Source organism: Clarias gariepinus, chromosome 16, assembly GCF_024256425.1.
Source record: "Clarias gariepinus isolate MV-2021 ecotype Netherlands chromosome 16, CGAR_prim_01v2, whole genome shotgun sequence".
NCBI classification, from domain to species: domain Eukaryota; kingdom Metazoa; phylum Chordata; class Actinopteri; order Siluriformes; family Clariidae; genus Clarias; species Clarias gariepinus.
This window is the reverse complement of record NC_071115.1, coordinates 23,120,431-23,145,636: the sequence shown is the minus strand read 5'-3', so window position 1 is coordinate 23,145,636 and position 25,206 is coordinate 23,120,431.

Sequence of the window (25,206 nt, the reverse complement as noted above, 5' to 3'; positions counted from 1 at the left end):
TTCTAACACTAATACTCACGCCTATGTCGACAGCTCCAAAGGAAGTGAGGGTTAGGCTAAATCTGCACTGACCAGTACTACCTAGCATTTTACTAACCAACAAAATAGACAAAAATAGAATTGAAAAATAAAATACTTGAATCTCATGCACCATAATCACTGGAGTCTATGTCCATATAGATGTTAATAATCAGCTAGCCATGAAAGAACTCTGCTGTTAGCGAAATTATTCAGAATGTCTCCTGTCCCACGAGAGAAGACAAAATTGCCTTGTGCATAAATAACAATACTAAAGCATACTAAGCTATACTGCTTGGGCACTATCGTAGGTAAACTGATCACCTATTAATCCTTCTTCTCCCTAACAACACTCCATCATCACATATTGAACTACAAATGCAGATAAAGGGAACAGACTCTTCACGACAGCACCAGGTTTGGCAAATAGATTGGAACATGTTTGATTCGTAGACCATCCTAGCCTCCCAAACTGACATATTTTATCTACAACAACTTCGTTATGGTGCACATCAACGCATGTGGCAACACTGTCATAATTTTAAGAGAACTAATGCATTCTCTTGTAAAAAGCCATGGATGAATAAGAATGAATAATTATTATTTATAAATAAGACTTCCCCTTTCAATCAGTGATGACTTCCTCCCTGCAGAGCTCAACATCTTTTATACTCACTTCAACCAGGAAAAAAGAATTGTCCTGCCCAGAGCAGTTTTATCCTGCCTCTAGTCCAAGCAGTGGTTCTAAAACCCCTTCAAAACAATGACTACAGTGACAAGTGCCAATACATGCAGTTCCATGAATGACCTCTAGGCTCCAAAAGTGAGTCAATCCCACATAGACCCCTATGTCAAAATGCCCAGCTATAACAGAAATAAATGTTTACAGCCTGGTAAAAAAAACAAAAAAAAACATGGTTTTGGTCTCCATAGATAGAATTCCCAGTTACGACAACTGTATGAAGTGAATGTAACAGCTGTCTGATATGCATCACTTCATCTAACCAGCTAACTAGATTAACTAGTTTAACTTCCTACAATAAATATAGAAGTTGATAAAGAACAAAATGTAAGGTTTGACTTATGGGGTTCAATCAAATGCAAAATAAGGTTAGCCCATACATTAACTTTAGATACCTAAGTATTTTAGATAAAGCTAAGCTAGCTCGTTTGTGGTAAATGAGGTACAGTACGTAGGTATGTTCAAATGAACAGCCAGGCTCGTTCATTCCACCCATTTTCCACTAATGGACTAACTGGGATTTAGGCAAAGTCAGCTCCTGCCAAGATGGTGAGAACAAGGGCTTCCACAACTGAGCTTCAAAAACACTCTTTAGAAAACCTATGGGTGATGTTACAAAGGGTTTGTCCAGTTCTTATACAGTCTATGGTTTGAACGGCTGATATTGTGCCCTCAAAATTAGATTCATCCCAACTTACCAATTGCCCCAACAACTCAACAGAGGACAACCTAACCTGCTCCAGTCTGTCCTGACCAACTTGGATAACAGCAACTACTTCATTAGTATTCTATTCATCAATTTCAATTTAGCTTTTACCACTGTCAACCCATCCACCTTGATCTCCAAGGTCACCAATCAGTAATTGGACAGCTGAGAAAAAATAACAATTAATGAGAAGCAAATGAGTGTGTGCATTAAAACCTGGAAAGAAAAGCATGAATGCAGCAGAGGTAAGACATTGATCACATTCGTGTCACGTACAGAAAGATGAGTGAAAGGCAATTTATCAAGCCCCTCTAGAAAGGGCAAGAATTTAGTATGCTAGAGAGGGCACAGCTTAGCACCAAACTGAGTTGTTAAATCAATAAGGGTCCTATTTACACTGCATGAACTGTGAAGTCCACATCTTCATCATCAATAGAGAATTAGTGTTTAAATCAGGACTGAACTTAGGATTAAAAACTTACAGTTACAATTAGAGACCTCCCCTCCTGTGTGCATCATTCTGACCTGGCAGAACCAATGGGGAAAAACAGGTTTGTTTAAAAAGGGTGATGATGCCCCTTACACTCTACTTCTGGACTACTCTTCTTCCAGCATGGAACCATTGTATTAGGTGGATTGCTGTGCATTCATTGTATACATGTATAAGTTATATATAGTCTGGGACGATATGATTTAAGTTGTGTTGCATGTTTGTAAAAAAAAAAAAAAAAATGATAATATAAAGTTTCAACATTGCAATTTTATTTATTTTGTTCCATGTGTCTGCACATTTTGACACATTAAACCATAAACATCAATGTATTTTATTAGGATTTTATGTGACAGACCAACACAAAGTAGCACATTATTGTGAAGTGGAAGGAAAATGATTAATGGCTTTCAAAATTTATTACAAATAAAAATCTGAAAAGTGTGGCGTGCATTTGTACTTAGCCCCATTAACTGTGATACCGCTAACTATAATCCAGTGGAACTAATTGCCCTTAGAAGTCAACTAATTAGTAAATAGAGTCTATTTTAAATAAATATTTATTCGGAGAAATGGAGAAATATTTTGAGAAATTAGAAAGCTTTTTTGACAGTGAAGGTGATGAAATGTGACGGAAATGTGAAGGAGTCTTCTTTATGGGACCTCCTCAACCAATCAATTGCCTGCTGCTGAGCGATATATATCGATTACTTTCATACCTTAAAATGGAGGAATTTCATGGTCTCCCCTCCCACCTAAAAAATAGAAAGATTAAGTGTGAAAATTACAATCAAAATGGATCCAGACATAATAAATATCAACAAAGTTTTTAAGTTGTACTGTAGAGTATATCTAAGATCACAGAGCATAATTCTTATGATAATAAACATAGAGAGGACAGAGGCTTAGAGAAACCCCCCCCCCTGTTAACCAACATTCTGTTGCAAATTCTGGCAGGAGTATATTGCTATAAAGCTGAAGCAATATCAATACTTTTAAAGGTTGTTTCTGGTATGTTAAGTTGTTACAACTGTAACGTCTCATCAGATCTTCCATGTACAGTCCACTTCCATAACATGTGCTTTGATAACATGGATATTATAATATATACAGTAGATGGGAACATGACAAGCTGCCAGACATAAAGGATGGGATGGATGGGTACATTAATTGCGTCTTTTCTAAAACCAATGACATAACTGCTGATAAATGCCCTGTCGTATTCAGGAAAAAAAAAAACATCACATTAGGACAGTATATGGCCAACAATCTGGAAAACACGTATTCTATGGGGCACCTGTGATAGGAAATCAGGCAATGCTTGGAACATGCATATTTACACAGAGAGCACTTAAATCTTTTTAAAACGTCCAGGGCATTCTGATTTGTCAGCTGTTGCCTACTATGTGAAGAAATGTTAAAAAGTTAAATGTTTTAATGGAAGCTTAGCATTAAGTGGTCAATCAGATAAAAAAGACAAAGCTTCTAAAAAAGAATAAAAATAAAAAGAGAGACAGGAGGACTTTACTGCATTGTGGTCTAATGATGCATGAAGCAAGCAATAACCCAAAACTGTTTACAGCTAGAGTCAGACCATATGTGTGTTAGACAATTTACACAGATTTGCTGTCACATACAGCTACCAATGAAAGACAGCTATAGTCCACAGTTTGCTTTGTTTGTTCTTTTTTGTTGTTTTTTTTTTTTTTTTGGTTTCTTGGAAAAAAAAATTCTCACAGGTAGTGTACCAGCAGCTATAACCACTGTAACAGGAATATAGAGTTAGCATGATCCCCTGTGACACGCTGATACCGCACAGGACCTGCAGCAGCTTTGAAACATGAATACTGCTACTGTAGGTCTGAATGCGTGAGGATCTTTTAAAACCCGAACAATGTGCATGACATGGAAAATAAGGTCTTTGTAATGCACATAGCAACAAACCCCTTACTTATTACCATCAGATCTCCAACCTTTGTTTCTGCATTAAATGGTTAGGAACCAGCGGTCATTTGTATCTGGAATCAATATATATTTTACATTTGCACACAGTTTCCTTTTTTTATGGTTTTTCTGTTACCCAAAAATAGATTTGCATGAAATGTAGAAGTTTCGAAGTTTTCTCAGTATGCCGGAGCCATGATCGGATTGTCTGCTTTATGTCTGAATCGTTGGAACTCCTATATTGTTTCAAACAAGTGGAAATGGCTTGACTGTACGGGGGATGTGGCAAGATCTTCCAGCCAAGTTTTGATAATGTGCAGATGTGTCTCTTCTACAAGCTGGCGACAAGTTTAGATATTTGTCAATTTTTAAGATCCAGACGGTCCACATTGAGTTTATATGGAAAGGACTGCAGTGGGCTCCGAGACACTTTGAATGGGATCATTCATGGATGACCAGTCTTCTTTAAAATGTTTGCACCATTCAAATGTTTAACTTAGTGATGGGTCGTTTAGGAACGATTCGTTCTTTTTGAAGGAGTCTTTAACTTGACTCTAAAGAACAAGTACTCTCAAAGAGTAATTCATTTATTTTCTACTGGGCACGCATGCCCAAAGCATCGTAAATCCTCTGTAGGTTATGTACAGGAAACGGGAATGAGTAGTTACCTTTAAGTGTTTTGGTCTGAATCGTCCGTTCTTTTGTCACATGACTCCCATAGATGCTGTGCAGTGCAGTACACAGGAAACAGAATTGACCGTTTCTTCTTATGAGTCTTCTGGTCCAAGTCGTTTGTTCTTTTGTCATGTGTCTCCCATAGATGCTACGCAGTGCAATAGATTCAAAAGAACAAAAGACTCTGACTAGAATCCTCATGAGAAGAACCACTCAATTCTGTATCCTGTGTAAGGCACTGCATAGCGTCTATGAGAGTCACGTGACAAAAGGACAAATAATTCGGGCCAGAAGATATGCGAGGTAAGCTGCTCATTCTGTTTATCATAATCATATAGTCCTTAGCTGCATTGTAATATTTTCATTACTGAAACTATAGGCAAAATTTGTGTATGTGGCCGTGTTGGGGGTCTGTTTATTGAAAATGGCAAATTTTATTTTATTTCTGATTAAAAAAACAAAATGAACTAAATGACTCAAAAAAAAGATTCATTTTTTTTATGAATGTTATTCAAAGAACCAAGTCACTAAAATAATCCAAACTTCCCATCACTAGATTTACTGCAGCTAAGCATCTCGTCAATAAAATGTACTTGAAGTCTTCTGAAAATATTAATCTGTTTTATACTTTTTATCACAATTTTTTTTATATATATTTTTTTTATTTATAATAATAATTTTGATTATTGATAAACAACCATGCCCCTTTAAGTGTACTTTTCAGAGAAAATTATTATAGAAATATTTACCATAAAGAAATATTTATTAGATGCATATAAAATTCTAGGTCAGAATTTGGCATACATGATATATTTACAAAAATCCAAATCATTAGTCTCTGAATTTATCATTATTAAAACCTGCAGTGGCATTTTTAGAATTGTTTACATTGCCACCATTACAGGATAAATTGGTTCTTGAAGATAAATGAATAAATGAATGAATGAATGAATGAATGAATTATATTATGGGCTGCAGATATGGTATGCTTTCACTCACTACACTGAATAATTGTATCAGACAGACAGATAGCTCATTGTTTGATGCTGTAAGCAGTGCTCCAAATCCCAAAAGTGACAACAGAACGAAAATATATATTTTTCTTGTTGCTATAAAATATGATATTCTTTTCAAAGGCCAGAACTAAAGGATGCCTTTGATGTGAATTTGACTGAATAAATACAGCCCTTTCCCTCTGTTTGTTTGACTAACAGCTGCAGGGTTTTTTTGGATTTTCAAAAAATTTTCCTCTTTTTATTTATTTATTCCTTTTCTTTATCAGTGGCCATAAAAAAGCCGAACATGAATTTCATTTCAACTACTTCCTCCCGCAGTACGAGGGAAGCACTCATAGCAGCTTTTCATAATGTCATTCACACTCTGCGTTAGGGAGATAGGGGTGCTAGGAAGTGGCAAAGTCAATTGGTGGAAACAGATAATGAGAGAGAGCACACAAGCCGCTTAATACACAAATGAAAGAGTGCAAGCGCTGACAGCACACTTCCCAGATTAATAAAAAAAAAACACCACAGTAAAGACAGCACTGCTCCAATCCTGCTCACACACTGTTTACTTAATCAGTACATGGGAATATATGTTAATGTTTGACCTAATACTAAAATACTGTCTGATAACTTAAATAAATCAGCTCTTCATGGTGCAATTAAAACATTGAACCTGACTTTACACAGTCCATTGTTAAATAGTAAGTGGTTTGCTGAAAGAATTCAAAAATTTAAAAACTGGATGCTGAAGACCTAGAAGCGAATTTTAAAGGATAAGAATTGCTCAAAGTGCTGTGCTCATACTGCCCAAACAAAATAAGAATCACCTTATTTTGCCATATTACTAATGTCTGAAAGTGACACTTATCTCAGTGTATCTTAGCCCCAGGATGTATACAGAGTGAGCTTCAAATGATAAGGCATCTCTGTATTCCAATTTCAGGTAGTTTTATGCATTTACTTTACTTCTGTTACCTATTGTACCATCCTGTCTTTATGTCCTGGATTGCTAAGAGGAACCAGACACAACAAGCATCCCTTCTTTATCTCAGTGACAATTTATAGTGCAATAAAATATTTGACTTCTATAACTGTATACTGTACACAGTTAAAAAGAAGCAAATGTGTGAATGGGGACTCAAACATCAAAGTAATGTCTAAATTCTTGACAGTTTTACCTTAACGTCCATTATGTTGAAGTTTCCAATGATGTAACTAATAATGCAGACTTGAGTGCAAAACTCTTCTTAGCAGCTACAGTACTAAGTCAATCAAAGAAAGAATATCCACAGTTCTTTTGACTGTGGAACCATCCTTTTCAGATGGGACCATCTTCCTCAATTTTCAGATGATGCGAACTCCAAACAAAAGTAGGGCTTCAGTCTCGAGGCCAGGATTAATGGTATTCCAGGAGAACAAAAAATCGTAGGTATTGCTTTTGTCAGGTAAAAGTTAAATAAAGTTGACTTGGTGTGCAGAGTGGAAGCAGGCATTCTGAGAAGACAGCATAAGACAATAGCTATGACAGCATAAAGGTCATAGAAGGTAACACAGAGATGACAGTGCCTTGATACATAAAGTGACCAGCCATTCGACCATCAAGAAACCAAAGTGCTGTGCTCGTACTGCCCATAAGAAACCTGAATGAATATGTGAAAGGGGGACGACAACATCCATACATCCCAGTTTACCAAAACACTCTGTACATTGAAACCTTCTAGATTTGCTCCTTTACATAAGAAATAAATGATTAACAAAAGGTTTATAACACATATTGGAAAGTTATTCCAATAACTGTACGACTGTCTATAACTGTAAGGCCCTGTAAAAGAAAGTGTTGACCCCTGATGTAGCCTTCACTATTTTAGGTAACAACAAAGATCCTGCACCTTTTGATCAAAGAGAGCATGTTGGATTATAAAAGACAAGAAATCTACTCAGGTACTGGAGAGCAAGACTATTTCCTGCTTTAAAAGTCAATAGTAATATTTTAATATACACCGTCCATTTGATTGTGGATAGGATAGGCATGACGTAACTAAAGCTTGTTAATGCACCTAGTGGAACATATAGTGGATTACAACAATCCATCCAAGATGTAACGGACATATAAATAATTATTTCTGCATCATTACATTAATTTGGCATTACATGCATTTCATGTGAAAATTTACAGAAGTGGGTCTAATGTCCTTTATAGACTCCACAAATGCATTATTCTGGTGTCTCTTATCTGCAACAGTGAAAGCAAATAAGACATTCATAAATAACTTACAAAAAAGCTGACTATTTGGTGATGAAACAGTGGATGTAAAAATAAAGTCTTGTCATCAAAGTCATCTATCACAATACACAATCACAACGCATGATACATCAGCACAAACAAGGAGACACATACCTGATCTCTAGTTGGTCATTTACTACTTTAACCAGCACTGTCTCTGTGTTTTGATGAGACCCTAGTCCAGACCAACTGATTACATTAATGATATTTCTATGTAGGTATTAGAATATTTTTTTTTATTATTTATAAAAAATATATATTTATTTTTAATTTTTTACACTCTTTTACAGAATGCCGTCCTTAATAAATTGTCCTTTATAGCAGGACAGCTGACAGGGGTTGAGGTCAGGGGTTTCGTAACTGCTAGTTTAAAGGATTTAGTAAATTTCCAATGCTAAAGAACAAATTATTTTTAGACAAGTTAATATTTGTTAAAGGAAATAATTAAATAATAAATAATCTCTTGAAACTGATTCACTAAACCACTCATCTAAAATGATTATATTGTCATCTGCATGGTTAGTTATCAAACTGTCTGGTTTTATTTCTAATGAGGTAAAGACCCACTAATACAATATTGTCAGAGGAAACCCATTTTCTTCTGGGTGACACTTCAATGCAATTTTGAGTCACTTCCAAATATATGCTTTTGTGTCTTATCATGCATTAAAAGAACATTTGGTATCAACATCATAATTTTTATTTGTGTTCTCAGAGTTTCTTTTTTCCCTTTCTGAGTGAAAGTATTTCCTGAATAAGGAATGAGTGTAAGGATGAGACCATCCTTAGGGTATCCAATTGGCACTATCCACAGCAAACTCATGGCAATCTTCAGGCCATCCACATGGGGCTATCTTCAACAGCAGTAAGTAATTCTCAGGTGACGGAAGCTCAAAGCAGAAGCAGGCCATGAGCAAAATTCAGGCAGGACTAGAGGGCCGATCAGAATCAGGATCATCAGGCCTCTGGATTAACACATGTAGCGTAAAAACGTGTAATAGTATACCTTCGTCCTGCAGTGGTTTAAGAGGAAGTACAATGAGCAAACTGTGACTGTAAGACTAGCTTAATCAACTAACTAGTATGACAGCATAATTAAAAGGGAATGTCAGAAAGTACTGCAACACAAGCCCAAAGGTACCCTGCAACATAGAACAGCCAGCAAGCTCATCATCAACAAACCTGAACGGATGTGTGAGACCGTCAGACCTGGGCCTATTTTGCCTTAGAGAAAACCTATTAACAAAAGGATTTCCTAAACAAGTAGTAATGCAGGGCTTTAGCCTGTATTTTAGATACAGTGTGAGACAGTATCAGAGTCCTGGGCATAGACTGTTGCATAATGCTGGAGCTTCATAAGAATAATAAACCATTATATTCATATATTCATATTCATTCATTCAATTATATTCATTATAAAGATAAAATGACTGAAGGTTTACCTCGGGTAATGTGGTAAGACATTTACGTGATGTATTGCTTATTATTAGTATTTTATAAATAATTAAATATTTTATTAGGAAAAACTAGACAGTGAGATTTTACAATAGTTTTAGGTTAAAATAAAAAGTGATGGAAAGGCTTAAAAAGTCATAAAGTAACATTATATGTTGGTTATCTTGGTAATTATAAGGGCATTTGGGGCTACAACATGATCAGTTCCATTTCCTCTTATTTAAAGTACCTCTGTCTTGTCAGAAGCTTTGGCCATAATTTTAAGTTTATGTATTAAGCATGGCTTTTCAAGACAATAACAAGTTTAGCAACAATATGTACTTAAAGAGAACTTACACAGTACTGTGCTAAAATCTTCACGTTCTCCTCATTTCTTCACATTAAATTAAATTAAGTGATATATACAGTATGTTAAATTAAATCAATGGAAACCAATCTTTTAGTGTAACTGACCACAAAATGCCAAAAAATACAATTTAAAAATTGGTTGTTTACGTAACAATCACAGCAACAACCTCATTTCCCCTTTCATCTGTTCCAACCACTCAGTATTCAGCATCACCAGTCCCGGCCTGATTATCTGCCATCATCTGCACCTGTTTCTCAGGTCAGGTACATTGACTAGACTGAAACCCAGAGCCAAAACGTCCTTCAGGTAGCCTGGAGAACTATTCTTCAAGATTCGATAAAAAAGTCAAGAAAAAATGTGAGGTGGATCAAGACTTTTGCACCGTACCACTTATTCAGCAAAGAGCAATGGATGTAGAAAAAGAGCCTTGTGGAACGCAAACCTTACTTTAGTATACATTATACAGGGGAGTCATTATTTACATCTACGACTGATATTGTTCAGTCAAATAAATCATGAACCATTTCCTCCAACAACATTTTTTTGTTTTTCTAAGAGAATAATATGATATATATGAACAGCTGCACGAAGCTCAAGCAATTACAAGCAAGGACACAAAACCCTGATCAGAGGCCAGTAGTGGGTCTTCATTGCAAGGATGAGATTAATTGGAGTATAAATTTTTTCTTATAACCTAGAGATCAGGTGGAGGTTCACATAATCGGGTGTTTTTTGGACAGTTGGACAGCTGACAAGTCTTGTCTATATGCTAATATATCAGCATCAGTAGACTTTCTATAGCTGAGAAGGCCTTGCCTACTTGCAATTAGGAATACCACCAATTCACCTGGAACGAATAAATGCACTCTATTTTTATTATTTTTGTTGTATGGTCAGTTTTTAAGAAGTGGGTATGATTGTTACATTAAAGTGCTATTTTTTTTCTCCTTAACTATGTTTCTTTAAGTGTATATCCAGAGCAGCTGTCCTAAAGATTATCTAAAATAGGCCAGTTGCTACAGGCTTTGTATCTTACAGTACCAACCCGGGGCCACAAGTGTGCAGAATGCTAACCGCGGGTCCAGCAGAGAGAAAATGCACATATATTGCCACAGTTTCCCAAACCATTTAATAGGGAAACAGATAGAAGAAAAAAGAATTATTAACGTCTGTTACTGCAGTAGAGCTGTGTAGATAAAGTATTCTGCAAAAGTATTGAACCACATTTGGAAGCAAAATATACAGTTTTTTTTTTTTGTAGAATACTTCTCCATCAGCTCTTTTTATTGGCAGGTTTGTAGCTCACATATACAGAACTGTGCAAAAAGTCCACTCCCTGTAGCAATTCCAGAAAAATGTTTTTTGGTTGTTAACCCACTCAGTGACCTATAATATCATTTAAGCATTAAAAATCATCTACCTTAAGGCAGTGAGAAACAGATTCAGATGATCAGACCAGTGATACTGGTATACTGGAGATGCTGATTGCTGAGGTTCTTTCAAAGACAAAACATTTTTTTATTGTATCTTTAGCCACTTTTCAGCTTGGCTGAAATTTTTTTCCTATTTTTTTATTTCAACATAAGCACGAGTCAGAATGAGTGAGTGAGTGAGTGAGTGAAGGAGTGAGTGAGTGAGTGAGTGAGTGAGTGAGGGAGTGAGTGAAGGAGTGAGTGAGGGAGGGAGGGAGGGAGGGAGGGAGGGAGTGAGTGAAGGAGTGAGTGAGTGAGTGAGTGAGTGAGTGAGGGAGGGAGGGAGTGAGGGAGTGAAGGAGTGAGTGAGTGAGTGAGTGAGTGAGTGAGTGAGTGAAGGAGTGAGTGAGTGAAGGAGTGAGTGAGGGAGGGAGGGAGGGAGGGAGGAAGGGAGGGAGGGAGTGAGTGAAGGAGTGAGTGAGTGAGTGAGTGAGTGAGTGAGTGAGTGAGTGAGTGAGTGAGGGAGGGAGTGAGTGAGTGAAGGAGTGAGTGAGTGAGTGAGTGAAGGAGTGAGTGAGTGAGGGAGGGAGGGAGGGAGGGAGGGAGGGAGGGAGGGAGTGAGTGAGTGAAGGAGTGAGTGAGTGAGTGAGTGAGTGAGTGAGTGAGTGAAGGAGTGAGTGAGTGAGTGAGTGAGTGAGAAGAAATGAGGGGTGGTTTAAAACTTTTGAACATTATTGTATTTACAAAAGCTGTATGGGATACTGTCGTGTATGAGTATGAGATGACAAAATCATGAGCAATCTCTTCATTGATCTTCCACTTTCATGTTGTTTAATAACATATAAATATATAATCAATAACAAATCTAAACTTTTCAGTTGCTTCTTGCTGCTGGTGTTAGTAGCACTGGTTGTCTGTATCGGCACAGTGGTTTAGTGGTTAGCACTGTCGCCTTGCACCTCCAGGGTCCGGGTTCGATTCCCGTCTCTGTGTGCATGGAGTTTGCATGTTCTCCCTGTGCTTGGTGGGATTCTTCCGGGTACTCCGGTTTCCTCCCACAGTCCAAAGACATGTGGGTCAGACTAATTAGCGTTCCCAAATTTTCCATAGTATGTGTGTGCCTTGCGATGGATTGGGACCTTGTTCAGGGTGTAACCGCCTCGTGCCCTAAGCCCCCTGGGATAGGCTCCAGGTCCCTGCAACCCTGAATACAGGATAAAGTGGTATAGAAGATGAATGAGTGAGTGAGTGAGTGGTTTGTCTGTGGTTGGAGCTATAATGCTTTTCACTGTAATATATATAAAAAAGAACAGACAGTGGAATCCCGCTACAACACTTAAGACATACAAGTGCTTTGTGTACACGACACATCAACTCTGTTCTAGATCAAATTAACATGTGTGTGGATCGTGTACTGTAACCACACAAAGAAACATCATAACATTCCCCAATCAGAAAGCCTGGATGAATCAGGTGGTCCAGCTTCTGCTTGAAACACGTATCACAGCCTTCATCTGAGGAGGGGGATCTGCAAAGCCAGACATGTGCACAAACAGCAGATTGAACTTCACATTCTGCTGACCGCCAGCACATATGGCCTTGGATTCGGGCTGTCAGTGACTGGTGCCTCCAACCAGCTCTGCCTCACTTCCCCGACAGGCTCAATCTCTTCTGCGCTTGTTTTGAAAAAGGGAACATAGAACCCATGCTCAGAGCAGAGCTATTACCAGGTGAGCAGTTGCTCACACTCCCGACCACTGAAGTGTGTGCTACCCTAGGCAGGAGCAATGCATGGAAAGCAGCTGGCCCTCATGGCATCCCTGGCTCGCACAAACAGACTGAACAATAGCTTGTGGCTGATCTTCCTGTGGATGTTACGAAACTGAACAGTTGATCATAGAATGTTAGCAAATACACTACTGCACTGTCACTTTCACTCTATATTGCACTGCATCATCCACTGTGCATCTTTGCACCATCCATAACTTATGTTTATGACTGCACTACTGTATATTCCACCCGTATCTATTCTGTATATATTATATCATATAGACATCCATATGTATACATGTGTAGAACATATTTACTGCACCTACTGTACTGGACCCAAACTCCTCATTTACATTGTAAATAGGCCATTTAAGCACTTCTGGTTAGACGCTAACTATATTTCAGTGGCTATGTACATGTAGTTTGCACATTGACAATAAAGTTGGATCTAATCTAAAACACAACCACTTGGCACAGATTTATGTCTTTCCTGACGCAACCCTTTTATTTTATTTGGGCTTGGGACCGGCACTGGATCCAGTGGCTAGGGTTTGGGAATTTTCTGGGAATCAAACCCCAGGGTTCCGGATGGAAGGTGAGAAATCTACCACTGAGCCACCAATGCCCCTAAAAATATGTATTACAAAATAATTGGACTAATAATATCACTGATTATATTAAAGCTGATCAGCTTACTTTTAGCTTTAATCTTTTAACTATTTCTAAAAAAGTTTTCGTTTTACCACAGGCACACTAACTTTTAAAAACAATGTTGTCGCAGTGTTGTGTTTTGGGTGGACAACATCATACAACATTAGCGTAAGAGAGATGATGAGATGATGTAATGGGCTGAGATAACTTCAGACTGGAGCATTCTTCCCGTTCTGCCTCATATTTCTGGCATCCAGATGGTTCTGTACATTTTGAAAAGCATGACATTTCAAAAATAATCTTGTACAAGCACCACATGCTAGAGAGACAGGACCCATTTCGAGTGGGGCTGTTCTTGATATAGCATTGGACATTTACAACCTGATTGTGATCTGAAGATCTGGCATATTCCTGGCCTTCAGGGTTGCCACCCCCCTTTAAAAAAAATAAAATGAAATTGGCACCCAATAAAAAAATTGGTAGATCAGTCGCTGGCCGGTGTGTATGTCGCCCCGGCATGGCCTTGTGTCCCACCCCAGGATATAATCGAATGTACGATGATGCTCTACCATGACTTTAACCAGGTTGAAGCCATTCCTAAAAGTGACTAAGAATGAAAGAGTAACTCATGTCCCTCGTCTCCACTAAGAAAGGAAGTAGAGCTTTGGGGAATTGAGCGAAATTAAAGAACCCTGAGCACAAATACTAACACAATTGAACAAATTGAACAGGGGCTTTATATTTTAAATGCTCAGTTGCTTTAACTCCTATCTTGCTTAGAAATGTCCACTGATGAAGTAACGCATGCCAATTTGTGCTGATGTCAGTTTGTGAGGCAGAACTTTATAATGAAGAACATCTGGATGTGTGTGTGTGTGTGTGTGGTGTGGTGTGGTTCCTTCACATAGGGCCAACTCTTTGCCTGTCTTTTAACAGTTATTCCACTTCCATCGACCCACACACACACACACACACAAACTGCAATCAGATGCTTTTCATCACTGCATAAAGAAGAGAAGGTCCCGCCTTGAACATCTGTCTCTCACACGCTTTGATGTTCTAATTAGCTTCCTTTCAGTGCTTTTTCTGTCATTTTATATCTCTGAAATTTGAAGGAATGCAAAAAGACTGATTAAATCTCCTACTGGGTAATTCCTGCAGTAGGGAAAGTGTGTGGCAGTTTTACTTAAAGGAAGAGGATTAGCCAGTGTACTTATATCAGCTAATATCAGTTGAAATGCAATTCATTTATTCATTCATTCATTCATTCATTCATTCATCGGTAACCTCTTGTGGATGTGGTGGCTCCTGTCCTGGTGTAATGCAGGAACACACTCTAAATAGAAGACCAATGCAACATAGGGCAGCATGCACATATACACTCACACTCATATTCACAGCTCCAGACATTTTTTTAAAATAAATATGTTGTTAGGAGGAAAAAAGAGAAAATTGCCCAACGTGTAACACTTCACAGTGACCTGAGCTGAGTATCAACTGGAGACTGTGTAGCTGTGCGGCAGCAACGGTACTAAGCTCGGAATGATTCATGATGGTACCTGGATTTGCTAATAGATTCCAGTGTCATAGATCATGACAGTTATCGCATTCAATGTCTGTCAGGAAAAAAGTTCCTGCAAATGTAATATTGACAAAAATACAGTTTATTAGATATACTGTACACTGTGTTGTATATTGTGATATGTTTCCTTTTTGCCTAGTTCATCATTCTATACCAGCCTTAATAGCCTGTAATGTCTGAGTGTCTGTTTTATATTTTCCTTTTCCTTTCTTTTGTCCATGCTGGTGAGTGTCTTCTCTCGCAAAACACTAATGGACTTTTAAATTAGGGAAATGAAACAAAACTTGGCTATACAAGAGTTCAATGTGTCCACTGCCTGTAATGGGTTCTTAGTTCCCGTTACCCAATAACTAAACTATACAAAGGGTGTTTGAGTCAAACCAGGACTTGTAACTGTGCGGAATAACTAAACACTATTATAAGACTAAAACGCTAATGCACTCATCCTAAGGTTTCACTAGTACATTGATACCATCAAGGTAGAAAGTTTTCTCAGTATGCCAGAGCCATGATCAGACTGCCTCCTTTTTCGTCTGAAACGCTGGCCTCCCAGGAACTCCTTTAATGGCAAATATGTGGAAATGGCTTGGAGCGAGGTCAGGACTGTATGTGGGAGTGTGGCAATAACTCCCAGCTGAGTTCCTGTCCCGAGCAGGATGTGTCCGTGAATAATTGTGTACAGTTCCTACAGACAGATGCCATTTAAAAGAGTCACATCACTGTACTGTTCTTGAAGCTTTCTGTTTTTGTCAATATTTTCAATAAAATGTCATCACAAGTCCCGGTTTCACTTGAACACCACTCATATATACTGTAGATATTGCTGTATTCAAAAAGAACCTTGTTCCTTCAAGGTAATATCAAGCAGTTGTTTTGTCATAGTAAGTCATCAGCACAAGCAAACATGTGAGCTAAGCACCAGGCTCTTGTTTCGTATCGGCCTTGACATTTTCAAGATTCACAAGATTTCAAGATCCAAGTTCTTCTAGATAAGCGAATCCATTTTAAGACTTTGAGATTTACTCTACAACAGAAAAAAACAAAAACTCTCCATTTGTAGTGCATGTTGGATATGTCGTTCTAAATTAATAACCTGTTGTAATCTTCTAAAAATGGGGATATGTGTCTTCTGTCTCTCTTTTTCAGGAATTTCTTTGTCAGGATTTTTGAACTATGATTCAATTCAATTCAATTTAATTTTAGTTGTATAGCGCTTTTAACAATTGTCATTGTCGCAAAGCAGCCTTACACTATCAAAAAATAATAATTGAAGTGAACGTGTATGATTTAAAATGATAAGACTGTCCCTGATGAGCAAGCCGAGGACGATGGAGACAGTGGCAAGGAAAAACTCCCTGAGATGGTAATAGGAAGAAACCTTGAGAGGAACTAGACTCAACAGGGAACCCATCCTCATTTGTGGAGGTTTTTTCTGGTGTAGTGCTTAAAAAGCACTTTAAGTGCATATCATAGGACAGCATTAAAATTACATGTCTTTAGATAACTGTCTTTAGATAGGTGGCTCAGATTTATTAGGCTGGTTTGTCCAATTGGACAGAAATTTCCAAAACTTTCAATTTTATGTGCAGTTGAGAAAGCCAGATCTGACCTGCTGTTAAATATTTGGATAGATATGTGAACCGAGTATCGGTTATCAGATGAACGGGGATTGCCTGTGATAGAGATGTTAGACAGTAAGACAATGGGAATTGATTACTGTAATTATGGTTGTGTTCTTTATTTGGTCAGAGGAGTAAAAGACAGAAAAAGAGAAATTTGCACAGATGTTTCTGACTCGTCTCGCTGTGAGTCAGCTTGCATTTGTCTGGGTCTGAAAATGTAGGAGAGGAGTCAATCTTAGACATTTTTCAATTTGTTTAACTGTATAATTGTCTATGCAGAATATCTGCTAATGATCTGTTTGCTTAATATCTGTCTGGAGAGACTTTGTGCAGAGTATATAAAGCCGGATGATGAAGAAAGTGGTGTCATTATCAAGCTTCAACAAAAAGGTTTAAACATTTCCCAGTTAGAACATTTAAAGCATGCTGTAGTGTGGTCAGTTGCTGCGTTTCTATCTACTCACAGGTACTGTCATTAATATTCATTATTCAGACTGATGCAAGCAAAGCAAACTGTAAGGGGTCTGTTTTTTTTTTATCTGGGTGGCACGGTGGATATGCTGACGACGTGCACCTCCAGTATCTGGGTTCGATTCGAATCTCGGGTCTGAGTGCATTGAGTTCGCGTGTTCTTCCCGTGCTTGGTGGATTTGCTCTGGGTACCCCGCTTTCCTCCGACAGTACAAAGACATTAAGTGGCGTTCCCAAATTGCCTGTACACTACCCAGTGCCAGTGTATGTCTGCAAAAGACTGGCACCTCATCCAGAGTGTACCCCGCCTCATGCCCTACGTCTCCTGGGATAGGATCCATGCCGTTCTGACCCTGTATACAGCATATGGTGGTATAGACACTGATTGAGTCATTTGATCTGCAGTAAAAAATTAAAGCAAGAATTACACATTGCAGCCACCTAGTGGCCATTAAGTAGAAATAAAACAAAGAGGGAAAGGATATCTTGGAAGGTTTGGGTGGGGGGCGGGGAGTTATTTAGTCTTAAAAGATTAAAGTGTATTTTAAATGTGATTAACGCAATAATGATAATTACAATGTCTAGGTGAAATATTATACAGCTGTACAAAAAGAAATAAATGTTGTTTAAAATGTTTGTTTTTTTTTCACCCTAACTGGTCACACTTTTTTTTGATGAGCTGCTAGAACTTAAAACCAAACAGTTAAGCAATATTACAATACTGTAGATAGAGAATTGGCTGATTCTGTACTGCAGATTAATTAAATTCACATAAGTCAAAGAAATACTGAAGTGATACTAAATACAGTACATGCTGTTATCCTAAACACAAACCTGGATGAAAGGCAGTTTTTTTTTTGTTTCTTGCGATAAGCCAAATGGGTGTTGGTTTAATTCCCATTAGAATACATTTAAAATAATAACAAAGAGACATTTTCAAGAAGGGCGTTCTAAACAAACCTGGACTTGCAATGAAACTTCTCATGAATGAAGGCATAAACACAGTTTGAATGGTGCAACGTTTTAAAGAAAGGCTTACATCTGTGGATTGCAATCATGACCAAGGTGGATCAGAGCCCACTGTAGTCACTCAGAGGAACGTCCAGCCTTAAAAAATCGATGGATAACTTTTCGCGGATAACTTGTGGAAGATCAAGACACATCTATCTGTGGGAAGTGTAGACACAATCATTCACCAACACCACTTGCACATTGCAGGAACACGCATGATCACAGTCTGATCATGGCTCCTTGCCATAATGGTATCCTAGTATGGCTTTTTATGCTGGTCTAGAAATCATGCTGTTCCTGCAATGTGCAAGTGGTGTTGGTGAATGATTGTGTCTACACTTCCCACAGAAATCATGTGGTTTTCTAACAAAAAAGGCATGGATGTTTTTAGCTCTTGTATAGAATCCCAAATCGTGACAACACTATTTAGTGTAACCATGATTTAACAACCTGTGTGAACAAGTAAATTACAGTAAGTGCGGATACAATGATAGGAAGCCCCACTGGTGACATCCCTGCTTATAATAAAAATAATAAGTGACCATGATTTATTAAAGTGTGGGAATGACTTATCTCGTTTCTTGTGTTATTAAATTATGACCATGAATAGCGACTGTGTTTTCACATTTTCATATGTCATGACCAGACATTTTAATAGGGATATCATCAGTGGCGCTTTGTGTAAAACAATACTGCATGCCTCTAGGCTACTTTAGACAGGACTCCGGAGGAGGCTACCTTCAGTGTGGAACAAACTATATTTATTTCCACAGTTAACTACTTTACAGTAAATAAAATGTTTACTTCCCAGCTCAAGTGCATATAATTAATCATGCCTGGTGATTTATAATATTTAAGCCTTGCCTATGAAGTGTTGAGTAAACTAAATAGGATTATGTAGAGTAAAAACATTAAGTAGGAAAAAGGTAATGTATTATTCAGTGGCACAGTTATATTTATAACTTTTAAAATAGAATTTATTTATATCTTTTAAAATATATTAGCTGAAGCCCCGAAACACAAGAAAGGCTGCAGCATCCTCTTTAGAGAACACTAAAAGCTGCAAGGTGTCATATGATTGATGATCACAGACATGGCGTAAGTGCAGAGATTTAAAGTTAAAAATCATAAACACAATAACTGAACTATGATCTAAATGTAAACAGGAACAGTAGAGTAGACAAACAGCAGTTATCTAAACATGCAGACAACAAATGCAAGACTGGTGAAAACAGTGAGCTTAAATCATGGTCCCACTAGGCATACCTGTGGAACAACTGTAAAACATGAAACAGTAAACAATCAAGTCAACAGCTGAAACTTGGCGCTGGCATTTGGTTTGAGGTCAGGGACGGTGCTTTAGATGTTTTTTATTTTCCCCTGCCACACCTGTATTTATATGTATAGGTATAACCCCGAAACCTGGCAGGGGCACCAATGATACTCACGAGGCTGGGTGTGCTGTGGTTATAATATCCTTAAAAACCTTGCTTGGTGTATCTTCCTCCACAGGTGGAACATTCTGTTCCTTATAAGATTGAGAGCTTGGGCAGGACTGGTGAAGGTGAGGTAGACAGGAATGTTCATCAATTTCCACCCGTTACCATTACAGTTCAATTTAAAGGAAAAAATATATAGACTGGTAGCAGGGATTGTTCCTTGCCTCTCTAATCCACTAATCCTGGGGACGGACTGGCCAGGATTTTTCAGCTTTGAGAACTGCTTGCGGGTGGGTCCTGCAATCAGCACGGGCAGGGTATGGAATGCATAACCCTGGCTGCATTGGTCCTGCAAGCTTCTATAGAGTTTTTGGTCTGAGAGCAAGTCTCCACATACTGGGTGTATTAGCACAGTATAGCTTGCTACTGGGCAATAATGTCAATCCCACGGGGGTGCTCGGCTAAGAAAACTTTCACCAGGAGAGGAGGTGTTCATATTGCTACTGATGTCAAGCTCTACATTACCTGTCAAGCAGCAAGGACCCTTTGAGCTCACGCAGAGAGCCAAAGACGTTAACAATGAGGTCAGGCGAACTAATAGAGGAGAAGGATTTAGATTTAGATGGAACTGTGGAGAAAGAAAATGCCCGTGTCTGGCAGCAGTAGTTCTTACAAAGGTGGAGCTGGGACTAGAGGTAAGTCTAAAATGCATGGCCAAATTTTCTCACAGTCACTGACATCACAGGACGCCACAGTGCAGGAGGAAATTTTTGATGCGCTACCGCCTCTACCTGTTCAGATTACTATAATTCAATGTAATTACATTTATATAGCACTTTTAACAATGGTCATTGTTGTAAAGAAAGCAATTTACAGAATCAAAAATGTATGTAAATAAATTTGTGTGGGGAAAAATGTATAAAGTATTTAAGGTTTTTCAACAATTTGTGACATCTTAGCTCAGGTTGTTTGGGGCTCCCCCAGTGTTTTAGCATCTTATGCTCAGAGTCCTCTGCCCACATGCTGTGTATGCCCCTAATGTAATGATTGGCATCAGCATTTGAAACACCTCAGAGCTGTTCTGAGATCACAGAGGCAGATGGGGCTCATGACAAACCCAAATGAGCTGTGCAATTGGGCGGTAAGGTGTATGGGTTTCCACTTGGGGCATAGACAGGTGGATCTTCGAAATGACAAGACTGCAGCAATTGCAACCTTTTCCAAGGCCAAAAAGGGGGGTGAGGCAGAGCTCGGTGAGTTAAAAGGAGGCAAAAACATTAAGTGACTTAAAAACAAACAATGACATCTTAAATTAAATTCTGTATCGAACTTGGAGCCAGTGAAGAGACATTAAAATAGGGGAAATGTAGTTATGCTTACATGTGCCTGTCAACAGCCTAGCAACAGCATTTTGGACCAGGTGAAGACAAAAAGGGACAACTGACTGATTCCTTTGTATAATGCCTTGCAGTATGAGATAAAATACAGGGTGAGTGGAAATAAAAGTATGGATCTCTTTCTTGCAGTGTTTCCAAAAATCCCAATCCCAATTTTGTTATCATAAATGAAAAAAAGAAAATCAAGGACATATATGCTTTACTACCCTCCAAGCAGGCCAGAAGGGACAGGAGGTCTTATCTTGCTTCAGAGGCAAATACAATTGTTTATCATCAGCAAAATATTTATTTACAACGGCCTAGAGGAAGCATGTACAGAGAAAAGAGAATGGGACAAAGAATTGGCCCTTGAGGTATACCACAGTTTAGAGGAGCTAGGGAAAATGAGAGTTCACCAAGTCTGATTGGAAAGGATCTGTTTCTTAAATAGGATTTAACCTAATTTACCCCTTCCCCAAATATCACAACATTTTTCAAGTCACTAATAAGAATACTGTGATCCACAGTATCAAAACCAGCGCTTAATATCTTTAGAGGTAGATTACGAGTCCCCAGAGCGAAATGTTAATAAATGATCATTTAGAACTTTTAAAAGTGTTGTTTCTTTGCTGTGATTTTCTTTAGACTAAAATATCTAAAAATGTCATTCTTTCTTTAAAAAGTCTGCAGCTAAAGAAAAACAACTTTCAAAAACTTTTGAAAGAAATGACAATTTGGAAATAGGTCTATAATTTGAGAGAACTGTGAAGTCCAGATTTGGCTGCTTTAGAAGAGGCTGCATTACAGCATGTTTAAAATCAACTAGCACTCTTGTTTCTAGGCAACGATTAATGATGGCCAGGATACATTTTTTGCCACCTTTAAATCTACCTTGTTTCGACAAGTCTGACAGGTCTTTTTTACCTTTAAATCCAACTTGTTAGTGTTATACCAGCAGTAGCCACAGTATTTTGATGCTTTTAAATCCAATTTGCAGTGAAATCTGACATCTAACAGAACATTTCTTATTCCATGACTGTGTTTTCCCCAAGACACACCTTCCCTTTACTCCACTTCTCTTTTATACACTGTTCCGAACCCCATTCAAACTATAAGTAGATAATTTTTTATATTGTATTTGGACGCACCTCCTCCTCCAGTACAATCATTAATAAACAAAAAAGTGTTTTATATTTTACATTGCCAAAAGGTATACCTTGTCAAGAGTTAATTTGAGACATTTTTACCTTCAGTTTTCCTGTTTTATATATATATATATATCACATATATACAGTATATTATACAGTTTATACACTCACCTAAAGGATTATTAGGAACACCTGTTCAATTTCTCATTAATGCAATTATCTAATCAACCAATCACATGGCAGTTGCTTCCATGCATTTAGGGGTGTGGTCCTGGTCAAGACATCTCCTGAACTCCAAACTGAATGTCAGAATGGGAAAGAAAGGTGATTTAAGCAATTTTGAGCGTGGCATGGTTGTTGGTGCCAGACAGGCCGGTTTGAGTATTTCACAATCTGCCCAGTTACTGGGATTTTCACGCACAACCATTTCTAGGGTTTACAGAGAATGGTGTGAAAAGGGAAAAACATCCAGTATGCGGCAGTCCTGTGGGCGAAAATGCCTTGTTGATGTTAGAGGTCAGAGGAGAATGGGCCGACTGATTCAAATTGATAAAAGAGCAACTTTGACTGAAATAACCACTCGTTACAACCGAGGTATGCCGCAAAGCATTTGTGAAGCCACAACACGCACAACGTTGAGGCGGATGAGCTACAACAGCAGAGGACCCCATCGGGTACCACTCATCTCCACTACAAATAGGAAAAAGAGGCTACAATTTGCACGAGCTCACCAAAATTGGACAGTTGAAGACTGGAAAAATGTTGCTTGGTCTGATGAGTCTCGATTTCTGTTGAGACATTCAAATGGTAGAGTCAGAATTTGGCGTAAACAGAATGAGAACATAAATCCATCATGCCTTGTTCCAACTGTGCAGGCTGGTAATGTTGGTGTAATGGTGTGGGGGATGTTTTCTTGGCACGCTTTAGGCCCCTTAGTGCCAATTGGGCATCATTTAAATGCCACGGGCTACCTGAGCATTGTTTCTGACCATGTCCATCCCTTTATGACCACCATGTACCCATCCTCTGATGGCTACTTCCAGCAGGGTAATGCACCATGTCACAAAGCTTGAATAATTTTAAATAGGTTTCTTGAACATGACAATGAGTTCACTGAAATCTCAACCCAATAGAGTATCTTTGGGATGTGGTGGAACGGGAGCTTCGTGCCCTGGATGTGCATCCCACAAATCTCCATCAATTGCAAGATGCTATCCTATCAATATGGGCCAACATTTGTGCAGTTTTTTGCTTTATTGGGTGTCTGGGGACTCAGAACCGGTCAGTATCTGGTGTGACCACCATTTGCCTCATGCAGTGCAACACATCTTCTTCGCATAGAGTTTATCAGATTGTCAATTGTGGCCTGTGGAATGTTGGTCCACTCCTCTTCAATGGCTCTGCAAAGTTGTTGGATATTGGTGGGAACTGGTACATGCTGTCGTATACGCCGGTCAAGCACATCCAAAACATGCTCAACGGGTGACATGTCCGGTGAGTATGCTGGCCAGCTTCCAAGAACTGTGTACAGATCCTTGCAACATGGGGCTGTGCATTATCTTGCTGAAACATGAGGTGATGTTCATGGATGTATGGCACAACAATGGGCCTCAGGATCTCATCACAGTATCTCTGTGCATTCAAAATGCCATCAATAAAATGTACCTGTGTTCTTCGTCCATAACAGATGCCTGCCCATACGATAACCCCACCACCACCATGGGCCACTCGATCCACAACATTGACATCAGCAAAGCGCTCATCCACACGACGCCACACGCGCTGTCTGCCATCTGCCCTGAACAATGTAAACCGAGATTCATCCGTAAAGAGAACACCCCTCCAACGTGCCAGACGCCATCGAATGTGAGCATTTGCCCACTCAAGTCTTTTACGGCGACGAGCTGGAGTCAGGTCAAGACCCCGATGAGGACGACAAGCATGCAGTTGAGCTTCCCTGAGACGGTTTCTGACAGTTTGTGCAGAAATTGTTTGGTTATGCAAACCAATTGTTTCAGCAGCTGTCTGAGTGGCTGGTCTCAGACGATCTTGGAGGTGAACCTGCTGGATGTGGAGGTCCTGGGCTGGTGTGGTTACACGTGGTCTGCGGGTTATGAGGCCGGTTGGACGTACTGCCATATTTTCTGAAACGCCTTTGGAGACGGCTTATGGTGGAGAAATGAACATTCAATGCACGAGCAACAGATCTGATTGACATTCCTCATCAACCTAATCGTCAACCTGTGAATTAGATCCGATACCGACACATTTTCTCAAGCAGATAGTTCCAGCAATAACAGAACCCCTGTTAAAAGTAATTAACTGTTCACTCAGCAGTGGGTATGTCCCTAAATCCCTTAAATTAGCAGTTATTAAACCACTAATCAAAAAACCTGACCTTGACCCCTGTCAGCTTTCCAATTACAGGCCGATATCAAACCTCCCGTTTATCTCTAAAATTCTGGAAAAGGTAGTATCACAACAGCTACAGTATGTTCATATCTACATAGGAATAGCATACTTGAATTGTATCAGTCAGGATTTAGGCCTCATCACAGCACAGAGACAGCACTCGTTAAAGTAGTAAATGACCTCCTAGTGGCCTCTGATCAGGGTTGTGTCACTATACTTGTGTTACTCGACCTCAGTGCAGCTTTTGACACTATTGATCATAATATTCTCCTTTACAGATTAGAAAATGTAGTAGGAATTAAGGGAACGGCCCTCTTATGGCTCAGATCCTATTTGACTGATTGTTATCAGTTTGTAGATTTAGATGGTGACCATTCCTCATGTTCTCAAGTTGAGTTTGGTGTTCCACAGGGTTTTGTTTTAGGCCCACTGCTTTTTTCCCTTTACATGCTTCCTCTAGGCAACATAATTCGTAAACATGGTATTAGTTTTCATTGTTATGCTGATGACACACAAGTATACGTTTCAGCAAAACCAGATGAGAAAAACCAGCTTACTAAAGTTGCTAATTAATTTCCTTCTGCTTAATCCTGATAAGACAGAAGTTCTAGTCATAGGACCACAAGCAGCTAGAAGTAAGCTTTC